A 13,346-nucleotide genomic window follows, 5' to 3' on the forward strand; every position below is an offset into this window, starting at 1 on the left:
GAGAAGAACCATTGCTTTCTTCACCATGTGACACACTGCAGATGATATCAGCCTGCTGGTCTAAAATTCCCACCAATGCTAGTCAGCCAATGTGGCGAGAGGCTGCCACTTCTTGCTTCTTGACACTGCATGACACAGGACCCAGGATCTCAAGTCACGACGGTTGGAACCTACCCTGACTTCAGTGCCTAACAAGACTATCATAGTGTATAGGTGAGTAGAGGGTAGGTACAATCAAAACAACATCCTGGGTATATTTTGGTCTATCTTGTCTTCTTTTGTCTTAACAACTGCTACCATTTATTGAATTCTTACTGTGGTCCAAATACCTTTTCTCCCCTCAATATGGAACACTTCACGAATTTGCAAGTCATCCTTGAACAGGGGCCATGCTAACCTTCTCTGTATTATTCCAATTTTAGTATATATGCTGCTGAAGCCAGCACTATTTTGGCTTATCTTAAACATTCCAAGTGGGTTCTAACTTCAAAAACTTGTTTTGCAAACACAGTTCCTTTTGGTTTGGTTGGTTACTTTCTTCCCTGATGTGTCGTGATAGGATTAATGTTCCTCTCAACCATAGTCTCCCTCGCTTATATTTCCCATAATTCTTAACGTATAACTGAATTAGAAGGTTTTTTTGCTCTTCTTGAGTATTACCCCCAAACCAAAACCATAAGAAGGCATTATACAAATACAAAAAAAAAATTTTTTTAAAGGAAACAAAAAGGCAGCTATAAGGCCAAAACCAAACCAAACCAAATAACAAAACAGCAAAAAAACCAAAATAAACTCCCCAATTACCACAAGCAGCACCATAATAAACAAAGTTAGAAGGCAAAATGAAATGAGAAAAATATCTGCAATGTATGAACATAGGTCAATTTTGTTAATATATGAATCTTTCTTAAGAATCAATGAGGAAAAGAAAAAAATCCCAGAAGAAAAATGAATTAAAGGCATGAATGAGCAGTTGACTAAGAAGAATACAAATGAACAAAAACATATGAAAAAAAGATTGAATCTTACTAGTTTTTTTTTATTTAAAATTTTTAAAGTTATTTTAAAATACAAATTAAGATATATTGAGAATTTTTGCTTATCAGATTGGGGAAAAAAATTAAAAAGAATTATAAAACCTGATAGGAATGTGATTGAATCTTCCTGGAAAAAAATTGATGATAAAGATGACAAGCTTGTACAATGTGCTTCATTAACTGTCACACAGATCCATGAGTAAACGTGTACAGTTTGTGGGATGGAGTGAGGAGTGGGAAGCAACGTGGAGGTCCATTATTAGGGAATGAAGAAGTAAAATGCATGCATACATACAGGGCTTCCCTGGTGGCGCAGTGGTTGAGAGGCCGGCTGCCTATGCAGGGGACACGGGTTCACATCCCGGTCGGGGAGGATCACACATGCCGTGGAGCGGCTGGGCCCATGAGACATGGCTGCTGAGCCTGCGCGTCTGGAGCCTGTGCTCCGCAACGGGAGAGGCCACAACAGTGAGAGGCCCGCGTACCGCAAAAAAAAAAAAAAAAAAAAAAAAAAAAAAGCATGCATACAGTGGAATGCCATGCAGCAATTATAATATTTTCATATAACATGATCATATCTCAAATTCATAGTACTTAAGGTTAACATGTAAGAAACAAAATGAGATTTTTAGCGCAGCATCACTTGTATATCTTAAAAGTACATATATACAACACCACGATGAGTTTTTCAGATACACATATTTCTACATAGAAGAATGGACAGTGAATTTAAAGGATAGATATTAAATACACTAGGATGGGTACCTGGGAGAGAGGAAGATGGGGGATAAAGAGAATAAAAATAGCATGAAATAACATATAAGAGAAGTCTTACTTAGACTACTAAGCCATGAACTGAAGTGTGTGAGAAACTCAACTTGGGGCAGCTGAGGTGCCTGTCCATGGAACCAGAAATTGTACTTCTGCTAGAATTTATTCTATGACAATAGGTAGTCTCTGTTGATTTTCTACTTTTTAAAAGCCTGCAGTAAAACATATTTCACAATCAAAAATCTTTGATTTTGATCAAAGATTAAACGTAAAGCCTGATGGTTTTCCACACAGGAACACACTCATATAATCAACTCCCAGATCAAGAAACAGAACATTTTCAATTCCTTGAAGTTTTTTGAGCCATTACTGGCCTCCATCAAAGGTAACCACTATTCTGATCTCCCACACCACAGATTAGTTTTATCTGTTTAACCTTTCTATAAATGGTATCTCTTTTGTGTCTGCTTCTTTCTTTCTCTATTATGTTTGTGAGATTAACCCATGTTTTTGCAAGAGACAGTATAATTTTTTTTTAACCATGTAAACTGGATTAATTTGAGTATGTTTAAAATAGTCAAGAAACTTTCCAAAGTTTCTTAGGTATGTTAATGTGTTTTGGACACCTAACATATCAATTATAAATAGTTCTTATATTGTCACTAAAACCCAGCACAGTATATAATAGCCAATTTTTAAAAACAAACTTTGAATCCTGAAAATGCAAGTACTTCTAATAAAGAAGTCGCTAAGACTAACATAACAGCTTTAGAGCCTACAGATAATGAGACTATGCTAGATATTCTGTAACAGACCATGGGGTGATACAAAGACAACACATAGCCTCTAGACTCAAAGAACTTGTGGCCCAAAGTGATATCGTGACAATAACATGCAAACCAGGCTTCTTTCAACACAGACATCATATGTAACCTCCCTCTGGTTGCAGGTGCTACATTACTCGGTTGTTTTACAACTGAAGACCAAAACCGGTTAATATCTACAGTAATGGAAGAACAAAGAACAAGTCCATGCTTTTTTCTAGATTTCTGTTTTCAAACCCTACTTGATTCAATAAGAGTATCTACGCTGACTGAGGCTATTCGTTCATGCAATGAGTATATAGATTTTAAATGTTTGCCTTAAAGTCTCCTCTGTTCAGGACCATAGTGTCAGGCTCAGCAAAGGCACCGGCCTATTTCTTCTACTTAAGTGCATCTTCTTCTTCTGCTCACGTGAATGACCTTCTAATCCTCACTTTGCTTCACTGAATTGCTGACTCTATTCCATCAAAAAGTGTACATTGGTAAGGAACAACAATAAAATGACTTTTTAATGGCAAAATTAACTCATCAAAAGAAACAGAATAGTAATCTTGTACTATTCATATTAAAAAAGTAATCCTCTGCAGTTCCATGCACTGAGGCACTACAGATTGCTATACTGTTGTCAGTTGATAACTGGTAATCACACTTAATGGGGAGAGAGACAGTATAATATTTTAATGTTCAAACATCACAATTTATTCATTCTACTATTGATGGACTTCAAGTTGCTCTCAGTTTTTTATTATTATGAATAAGGCTGCTATGAACGTTCTTGTCCATGTCTTTTTGGACAAATGCATGCTTTTCTCTTTGGGGAAGAGGAGGACCAAGGAGTAGAATAGTTGGGTCATAAGATTTGTATATGATAAGCTTTAGTAGATACTGCCAACCAGTTTTCCAAATTGACTGTACCAATTTTTACTTCCACCAGCAGTATATGAGAACTTTACTTGTTTCACATCCTCACCAATACTAGTCCTTTTAATTTAAGCTATTCTGGTAGGTGTCTTGTTCTCACTATTTTTAACTTAAATCAGCTTCTGGATTTAATTTCTTTTAAAATCCAGATTAGATTTTACAGCCTAATAATTCCATTTCTCTCTTAGTAGTCCCAAGCCCCAGTGTCATCTCATCTTACTTATTGGTCAAATCCCCAGTGAAGATCAATCATTCTGACTTCTCTGCCTTGCACATCACCTACTGTTTACACCTGAAGGGAATTAATTATGCGGCAGTACAGCTTGGTATCTTTATATATTGAGGGCCAACCTTAAGTGGGCTCTCTCTCCATCCCCATTGCTGCTGTCCCAGTCCAGCCCATCTTGATCTCTTGTGCATTACTGCAGTAGCTACCTGAGCAGTCTCCTGGCTCCTCTTTCATCTTTTCTCTAGAGGGATCTTTCCAAAACACAAATGTGATCACAACATTCCCTGAATTACTCTTTATTGGCTTCCATTGTCTTCAGGATATAGTAAGATTCATTTCAGATCACATCTCTGACACTCCTTAAGCTGTCTCCCCTACACATTCTTGACATTCTATCTAGCTCAGTGTTTCTCAAATATTTTTGACTTGGCTCCTACACATAATGAAACAAAAGTTTTTAAAACAAGATTTAACCTTTCTACAGTGATACACTCTGGTATTTTCCATTCTCTTTTATTCTATCTCATTTTACATGAAATATTGGCCATGACTAAAGGAATTGGTTTTATAACTAATGGGTTGCAACCAGCACTTTGTAAAACATTTTAGCTCTACTATAGATCTTTCAGTTTCTGTAAAACCCTTCATTTCTCCTCTCCAGGAACCTTTTGTCATATATCTCTATCAGTAGTCTCTCATCTTTCAGGGCTCCACTCCAGGAAGCATTTCCTGATCACCCCTCTTTTATACTCCATTTATTTACTCACTCTGTCATGTAATTCTCTGTTTACTTACATTTTCCAATGCACTGTAAGGTCCTCGAAGCCAAGAGACAGGATTTTTTTGATCATCATCATAACTTGAATGCCTGGCACATAGCAGGCATTTATCACATATTTGTTGAATGAATGAACTGTGTGTGTGTATATATATACATATATATATATATACACATACACATATATACATGTATACACACATGTATATATACATTTATTATAGCATTGTTTATATATATATATATATATATATATACACACACACACAAACACATATACGTGTCAATATTTATCCTTCTAATATTATAATATGGGAAACTGATTAGCCAACATTTGGGCATTTAAGAATATGGAATATTGTTGTGATACAATATAGGAAATGATTTAGATGAATACCTATTGGTATGAAACAATGTAATTGGTTACTGTGAAGATTAAATGAAATAGAGCAGACAAAGTGCTCCCTGGCACATTGCAAGTACTCATCTAATATCCAACAGCCACTTTTGTTATGAATTAATGAGATGCATTCATAACAGACAGAATAGAATAAAAGAAAAGTTGGCAGTAAGGAAAGGAAGACAGCTCCAAGAGTCCAGAAAAGCAAAAGGAAGGAAGGAGAGTCAACACCTCTGGTAGGTGTCTTTGCAATTTTTAGCTCTACCTGCCCATTCCACAGATGGAAAAATAAAGTCCAAAATGCAGAGAGCCCATCTTTTGACACATGCCTAAAACCTAGGTCCTGATCTCCAGTCTGAGATGCTTTAAAATACCAAACAGAAGAGTATCTGTGAACATATCTTCAAACAAAAATTATTTGTGAATATGCCTGAGAGAACTGAGAGGAACCTCCTGGGAGGGCTTTGCAGGAACTTCATCTTTATTAGGACTCAGAGATTTGCAAGGTTCAGTGCATTAATATCCAGATTAACTTACTCGTTCTCAGATGGAATACAATGCAATTATTTTGATTCAAGCTTTCTTGATTATAATCACACTTTAGTCCTGCCTTCTTGAGGTCAATTTGATTATGTTTTGCATGCTCTTTTAACCACATATTTACTGACTTGCTTTGGGACTGCGTTACCAATGACTCAGCTCATCTTTTACAATTTGATCCTTTCTAATTTCAATCTGAAAGGGTTCTTATTCTTAATTTCAATTTGGAATTACTTTGCTGATGCCCAGTTTATAATATAAATACTATAGTATAATATCACCTGTGTTGCTTTTAAACAAAGCTTGATAAATGGCAAAGATTATGTCATTCTATCGACATGAGCTTATTAAACATTTATATTTCTGAGACTAGAAATATAATTAAAGCCACCAGTATAATGTCTGAAATATTTGAGCGGGGTATTTTAGTTTAGCTTTTTGTTTGTTTTGTTTTGTTTTTTAAACTTTGGCAGGACCTAAAAGGCTGGTTTACATAGTTTTTAAAATCCAATCTGCAACTGATAAGAAAGCAGCAGCATTCAGAAAATGTAGGAAAATTTAAAATCAGCTTTAAAAATTATTTAAGTTCTGAGTTTTATATTATTAAAGTAATAAAATGGGAGCAAATAGTAGTCATATGAAAGGGGTAAGGTCAAATGCAATAACAATTTCATTCAAGCAGATACATACAGTGTAGACTCTGAGGATACCTTCTCTTGCTACTCATAATTCAGGACTGGCCTGTTTCAGTATCTCCTATTTTCCTCGCTCTCCTTGTTCTCATTTCCTTTGTTTCCATGCTGCCCCTACAACCATTCCTTCATTACTTACTTTGTCTCTCTTTGCACTTTTTTTTCTTGTTTCTTCTTGATTTCTTAAGTTTCCCTTCCTCTTCCCTTTGTTCCCTTCTTCACTTGCTCTGCCCCTCATCTCCCTCCTGGTCTCCTCTTACTTTGGTGTTTTTTGGCGGACAGAGCCCTTGTCTGATCCTTAATACAACCCCAGCCTAAACCCGGGCTCTTATCTCAAGTCCTAAGACCCCCAACCAGCAATCTACTTCCCTTGTTCAGACATAAAGACAGGTGGTTTTGTCCCTTAACGAGAGGACTTTTTGACGCTATAGGATAAAGCAATTTGGCAGACAACCTTTTCAATCTCCATGTGGGTATTGTGAATGGGGATGAAGAAGCAGGAGTTTAAGAACTCAGGTCTCTGTCTTGGGGCTAAGGAGGGATGGTTCATCGCTCCATTGCATGTTTCTCCTTAGGTTCCTGTCTGGAACTTGAAACTGGGCTGCTCAGGGTAATCAGCTTCTCTATGAAAAGAGGCAACTCTGCATTCATTCAAACCTTTAGCAAAAATGTTTCAAGTGCCCACTGTGAACCAAGCTGTTAGGGGTTGTACAGTATAACTGTGCTGTCCTTGAGCAGTTCTCAGGTTCTCTCTGTTTAAGAGAGAGAGAGAATGGGGCTGCCTCCCCCAGTCCAATATAATCAGCTTGGTGGAATCTTCCAACTAGCAGCGATGGAAATACCATCTCCCTGGAGGCTCTCAGCCAAGAGAAGGGAGAATGTGGACCCCACGTGGGGATTGAGCCTCGAGGTCCTCATAGGAATCTCAGGACATCCTCCAACATCCACCTCTTAGTTCCTTGTCTTCCTCCCTGTTCTCAGTTGACCCCCAAAATGCTAGGTTTGGTTTTTTAAAATACTAATTACTGTCCCTTACAAGAGCCGCTTATGCATTATGTACTGTTCTGTATGCAGTACAAAGATGATTATGCATACCATTAAATATGTGGCAGACTAACATTACTTACATGTTATATTTTATTTCATCTCTCAACTATATTCTCCTATGCTCAATCATCAGACTTTTTAATCATGTAGCATACTTTTGTACTCAAGTTTGAACAATGAGAGGGGACATTAGTCTATAGTGCATTAGATCAAATTGATTTCAGGAACAGTAACCACAGAATAATATACTTTATATTCTTGGTTTGGTTCTCTGAAAAGAAACTCTTCCAGGATTTATGTCAAAAGAAAGACTATATGAACTACTCCTTCCAGGTAAAATTTACCTGTGTGGGCATTTAACAGAATACCTACTCTCATAGATAAAGAATTGTTGTATGATTTGAGTACATATGCACTGGACATATATATGTAGAAGAGAGAAAGGAGTGTGGAAGTGTGGAAACCAAAATTCATTTGCTACCACAACTGTATATGACCTAAACTTTCTTGAGTCTTGGATATGTATCCTCAAAACTAGTTTTTACATTTGAATATATAATTACTTCCATTTCTTTATGGTTGTGGAAGAATTTTAAAATATATGTTTAATCATTGGAATCTATTACACAGAATCTTAAAATATTGGGAAAAAATTTTTCCTATTCCTCCTTCACATAAATGCATTTTTGTTTGCTTGTCGTTTAATACAATGTGGGGAGAAGATAAGCTGAGGGTTTAGTCTCTGCTGAAGATCTATTGTGCTTAAGATGTGTTGTGTGATTGATGAAGTATTTTGGAATTTTTATACAACTATGGCTGTAAAGCTCCTGGGATCAAGGATTGGATCCTTAATGCGTAGCCATTGGAGCCAACATACAAAAGTATTTCAGGACATTTTTTTAAATTTTTATTTTATATTGGAGTATAGCTGATTAACAACGGTGTGTTAGTTTCAGGTGTACAGCAAAGTGATTTAGTTATACATGCACATGTATCTATTCTTTTTCAAATTCTTTTCCCATTTAGGTTATTACAGAATATTGATCAGAGTTCCCTGTGCTATACAGTAGGTCCTTGTTGGTTATCTATTTTTTTAACGTTTTTTTTTTGGCCATGGCATGCGGCATGCAGGATCTTAGTTCCCCGGCCAGGGATCAAACCTGTGCCCCCTGCATTGGGAGCTCAGGGTCTTAACCACTGGACTGCCAGGGAAGTCCAGTTATCTATTTTCAATATAGCAGGGTACACATGTACACACTGCTATACCTAAAATAGGAAAATTTCTTTGAATGAATGATTTTGTATAATGATTCTGTATGGAATTGATTCATTTACTCAAGTAGCCAACCAAACCAGTTTACTCAATGTCATTGATTTTGCAGCCTTATTTAAATATAATCTATAAAGTGGAAAGTCAAAATGAGTGAAGGGATAGAAAGATTTTCATTATTGTACTGTAGTGAAAAGATAATAACTTTCAGTTCTATGAAGAAAATTCTTTCTAAACTTTTGAATCCCTGAATAGAGGGAAGGGGGTTGGTAGAGACTCTGAAGACAATAATTTTAAAACAAAAAACAAACTAGTCCTTTAATTATAGCATAATTACCAGATTTCAAACTGTGAATTCACTTTTGCTTTGGACTTTTAAATAAATTATGTATGTTTTCCATATGTGGCCCTACACCAAAACTCCTTTTTAATCTGGGAAAACATTTCCAAAATCCAAGTTAGTATCTAAGCTCTGGGATATTAATTTGATTTTGGATTCCTCCATAAACTTTCCATGTTTAGCAATCTTTTTGAACTGTCCCTTGGGATACACATGTTTGTATTACACATATTCTATGTCTTTTAATAGTAATGTTTAGGAATTCAGTAGGAAAAAAATAATGTCCTTGTAAATTTGATCTCTTTTGCAAACATTAGAACATGAAATGTTCATTGGCTTACCCCCTAATAGGTTTACATTAATAAACCATCAATTGTAAGCTCAACCATCCAGTTCCAAAGAAACTTTCAACTTCAATATTATATGCTGTTTAATTCTGTTGTACGTTTAACAAAGGATTAAGGCATAATGCATTTTTAATAAACTGAAATATTAATGACAAAAGGCTTTTAAGAGAAAATTTTCAAAGAATTACTCATCATAAACATGGTTTCAATAGAATTTGTTTATAAAGCTGAGGAAAGAAAAAGGAATGGATAATTAAAACTTTCAAAATATGTTTTCCTTTTATATGAAATGGTCACCTCATAGATAACAGCAAAAAATATGGGAACACTCTTGGGCGTGATGTACTAATTCCCAAACACCGAGATTTTCTACTTTTTCCCCAAGTTTTTATGAAACTGCTTGTATTAAACATGTAGAGCCTGGATTGCGTTTAGCCAACCAGACTCCTTAATGAGACTCACTCCACCATCATAAATGCCTTTCTCAGTAGCCACTAGGAATCCCCAAACTGCTGCTAATGAGCTGATGAAGAGTAACAAGATCTGGACCAGAGCATTGATCAACCCAGCACTCTCCTGCTCTTAACTCTACTGTCTATACTACACAAAGCAAAGCCAAGATTTTATGCTTTGTCCTTGACAGCATTTCAACACTGACAATGGACTAATTTTCATGGCTTTGAAAACCCGGAAGCTAATTAATCCAATCAGAGTTGTATTTGGCTAAATTTAACAGAACCCCACCAACAGTGGCTTAAACAATAAAGTTTTGTTTCTCAAATAAATTAGAAGTCCAGAAGGAAGCATTACAAGCATTAAAGAAATCACTAAAGACTGAGGTTCCTTCTAGTTTCCTGCTCCATCTTCCATGGTGTTTGATTTCCACGATTACAAGATGGTGGCTCCCTCTCTAGGCATAATATCTGTGGCCTTAGCTGGAAGAAGGAAGTGCATGCCAGCTGAGTCTGCCCCTTTTTAACAAGGCAAACACAGCATTCCTAGAAGCTCTGCCAGTAGAACTCTGCTTATATCTCAATGGCCAGAACCGTCTCACATAGGCCACCACTAGTTGAAAGGGTAGCTTGGAAAATCAACTTCCTTTTTGTTAAGTACTTTGCTTCCCCCAATAAAATCAATTCTCCATTGGTAAGGATGAAGGGAGGAAAAAAGAAATTGGGTAGACAAGTAAGAGTGCTTGAAACGTCTGATGTGGCTCGTTATGGTGACCAAATAAATGACCCATTTTCTACTTTACTTCATTCATGTTGTATAGATTCAGCCTCAAATATGACCTGCTATAATCAGAAGATCCCAAAACAATTTATATCACAACAACAAGCTTTAGCTCTCAAATCCTCCATTCTTTCCTGCAGGCCTAGACACAGCCTCAGGGACTTCCCATGTGTTTCCTATGGAGTTTGCAGAAAGGGCAGAGCTTGCCAGAATGGGTCAGAAAGATGATTTGGGCTCTTTTGCCTTAGTCATTCTTTTCACTCACATAGCCTGAATCCCATCTCATTTAGCACAACACACTGAAAGCTGAGAACTACAGTCCTAGTTTCTGGCCTACTTATGTTTCTGCGTTTATTAGAAAACCCTTCTTTATCCCTCAGTGTTTCTACATCAGGTAAGTCCACAAATACTCACGTGATAATGAACGACCTAGATTAGGGGTCTGCAAACTAGAGCCCATAGTCAAACCTGGCCAGCCGCATTTTTGTAAATAAAGTTTTCTTAGAGCATAGCTGTGCTCATTCCTTTATGTTTGCAGATGGCTGCTTTCACACTGCCAGAGCAGAGCTGAGTAGCTGCAACAGAGACCATCTGGCTTGCAAAGTCTAAACTATTTACTATCTGGCCCTTTACTGAAAGAGTTTGCTGATCCTTGATCCAGATAGTCAATATATAAAAAGGAGCAAATATTTGTATTTTGTGAGGATCACTTCCTCCTAAACACGTAACAAATAGTGTTTCTTCCTGTTTTATTCCTGAGCCACTACCCAAGAGCAGAGGCAAAGGACTTGGCTGAAGCAGTCCATAAAAATATTGGGAAGTGAAGCACAGGAATTAATTAGAGTTTTCAATAGGTGAAGCAATGAAGTGAGAAGCTTTGAAAAGTTGGGACTACCCATATCAATCACTGGAGTATTGTTGTCAGTCCTCGCTTACAGATTAGGAATATAATTCAGAGGTAAGCCATTTTTCAATGTAGAAAGAGCAAATTTTCAAGCTAAAAACATCAAAATAAAATTCTCCCAAAGGGAAATAAGTAGCTTTTCCCTACAATTCCAAGCAAAATTAAGTGTTTTCTTCATTGGACTCCTAGAAGACTTTGGTGGATTATATTGTAATTATTGGTCTTGACATCTTTTTCTCCCAATAGTTCATTAAGGGAGGCATTGGCTTAGTGAGTTTTTTTTTTTTTTAATCTCCATTGCCCATCAGGATACATGGATCATAGTAAGTGCTAAAAACATACCTTTTATCAGAAGAATTAATTAATTATTAATTAATTTTTGTATTTGAAGTCTTATTTTAGTGTTTTATGGATAGTGCAAAAGAGGTCTGGTTATCAATAGTCTATAGTAAAGGATTAACTTTGCCCTAAGAGAGGTTTGGCCTTTGTACCTTTGGCCTTTGCTCTTGGGAAGCAACCTTTAAGTCCTCAGAATGTCCTGCTTGATAAGTGTTTTTGTTTATTTGGTCCCTTGAGCCACAACAGTCTATGCTAACAATGTAATTTATGGTGGGGTATCAGCTCACCATATAGCCATGCAGTATTAGCTCAACCTCTGAAAGGGCTAGAGGCTAAGGTCAGTGATGGAGCCAGTCAACCATGTTTATATGACTGATCCCTAATAAAATCTGTGGACACCAAAGCTCAAGTGAGCTTCTCTGGTTGGCAACATTCTGTGTGTACTGCCATACATAGTTGCTACAAGAAACAGACATTGTTGCATAACTCCACTGGGAAAGGACAACTGGAACACTCACCCTGGAACTCCAAATCCAAAATCTGAGGAGGGTGGAGATGGCTCCAAGTTCAAGCTCCTTGACTCCAGGGCCCATCAGCCATCCATGGTGACAAGACTGTGCTGCTTCCTTCATGACGTAGAGAAGAGAAGCCAGAGTTAACCTCCAGTCTAGGTCTCCATACCTTCTGCACACGGGACAGGGGCCACAGTGGTGATTACAGTGAAGGTCACTGGCTTCAGAGCAAGATATGCTCTTTGGTTTTTTTTTGTTTGTTTTGGGATTTTTTTTTTTTGGCTTCTTAGTTTCTTTTTTTAATTGAAGCATAGTTGATTTACAATATTATATTAGTTTCACGTGTACAACAAAGTGATTCATATATATATTTTCTTCAGATTATATTCCATTATAGGTTATTACAAGATTTTGAATACAATTCCCTGTGCTATACAGTAAATACTTGCTGCTTATTTATTTTATGTGTAGTAGTTTGTTACCTGTTAATCCCATACTCCTAATTTGTCCCTCCTTCCCTCCTTTTCCCCTTTGGTAACCATAAATTTGTTGTCTATGTCTGTGAGTCTGTTTCTGTTTTGTTTTTGTTTTTGTTTTTGTTTTGCAGTATGTGGGCCTCTCACCGTTGTGGCCTCTCCCTTTGCGGAGCACAGGCTCTGGACGTGCAGGCTCAGCGGCCATGGCTCATGGGCCCAGCCACTCCGCGGCATGTGGGATCTTCCCGGACCGGGGCACGAACCCGTGTCCCCTGCATTGGCAGGCGGACTCTCAACCACTGCACCACCAGGGAAGCCCTGTTTCTGTTTTGTATATAGATTCATTTCTATCATTTTTTAGATTCCACATATAAGTGATATCGTACAGCATTTGTCTTTCTCTGTTTGACTTACTTGACTAAGTATAATATTCCCTAGGTTCATCCATGTAGTTGCAAATGGCAATATTTCATTCTTTTTTATGGTTGAGTAATAGTCTATTGCATATATTGCTCTTTGGTTTTTGACAACTCCATTTTTCTCTTTGCCCTAAGAGCGTCTATAACAATAGGTTAATAACTGCTCCTAATCAACTTTCTATTTCCTCCTGTGCAGAGAAATAATAGCCACTTAGGAAGCTGGTCTCATTCTTGCTAAATAAACATCCCAACAAGCCAAGGTGATAG

At 37.1% G+C, this 13,346-nt stretch overlaps 1 non-coding gene across 1 annotated transcript; it reads right to left on the minus strand.

The window, feature by feature from the left end:
• Window positions 1-339: 339 nt before the first annotated feature.
• LOC136126214 (U6 spliceosomal RNA) lies at window positions 340-446 on the minus strand. Its single transcript, XR_010656102.1, has one exon. It is a non-coding gene; the product is annotated as a U6 spliceosomal RNA (small nuclear RNA).
• Between the last annotated feature and the right edge of the window lie 12,900 nt (window positions 447-13,346).

This window comes from Phocoena phocoena, chromosome 7, assembly GCF_963924675.1.
Source record: "Phocoena phocoena chromosome 7, mPhoPho1.1, whole genome shotgun sequence".
Classification (NCBI taxonomy): Eukaryota; Metazoa; Chordata; class Mammalia; order Artiodactyla; family Phocoenidae; genus Phocoena; species Phocoena phocoena.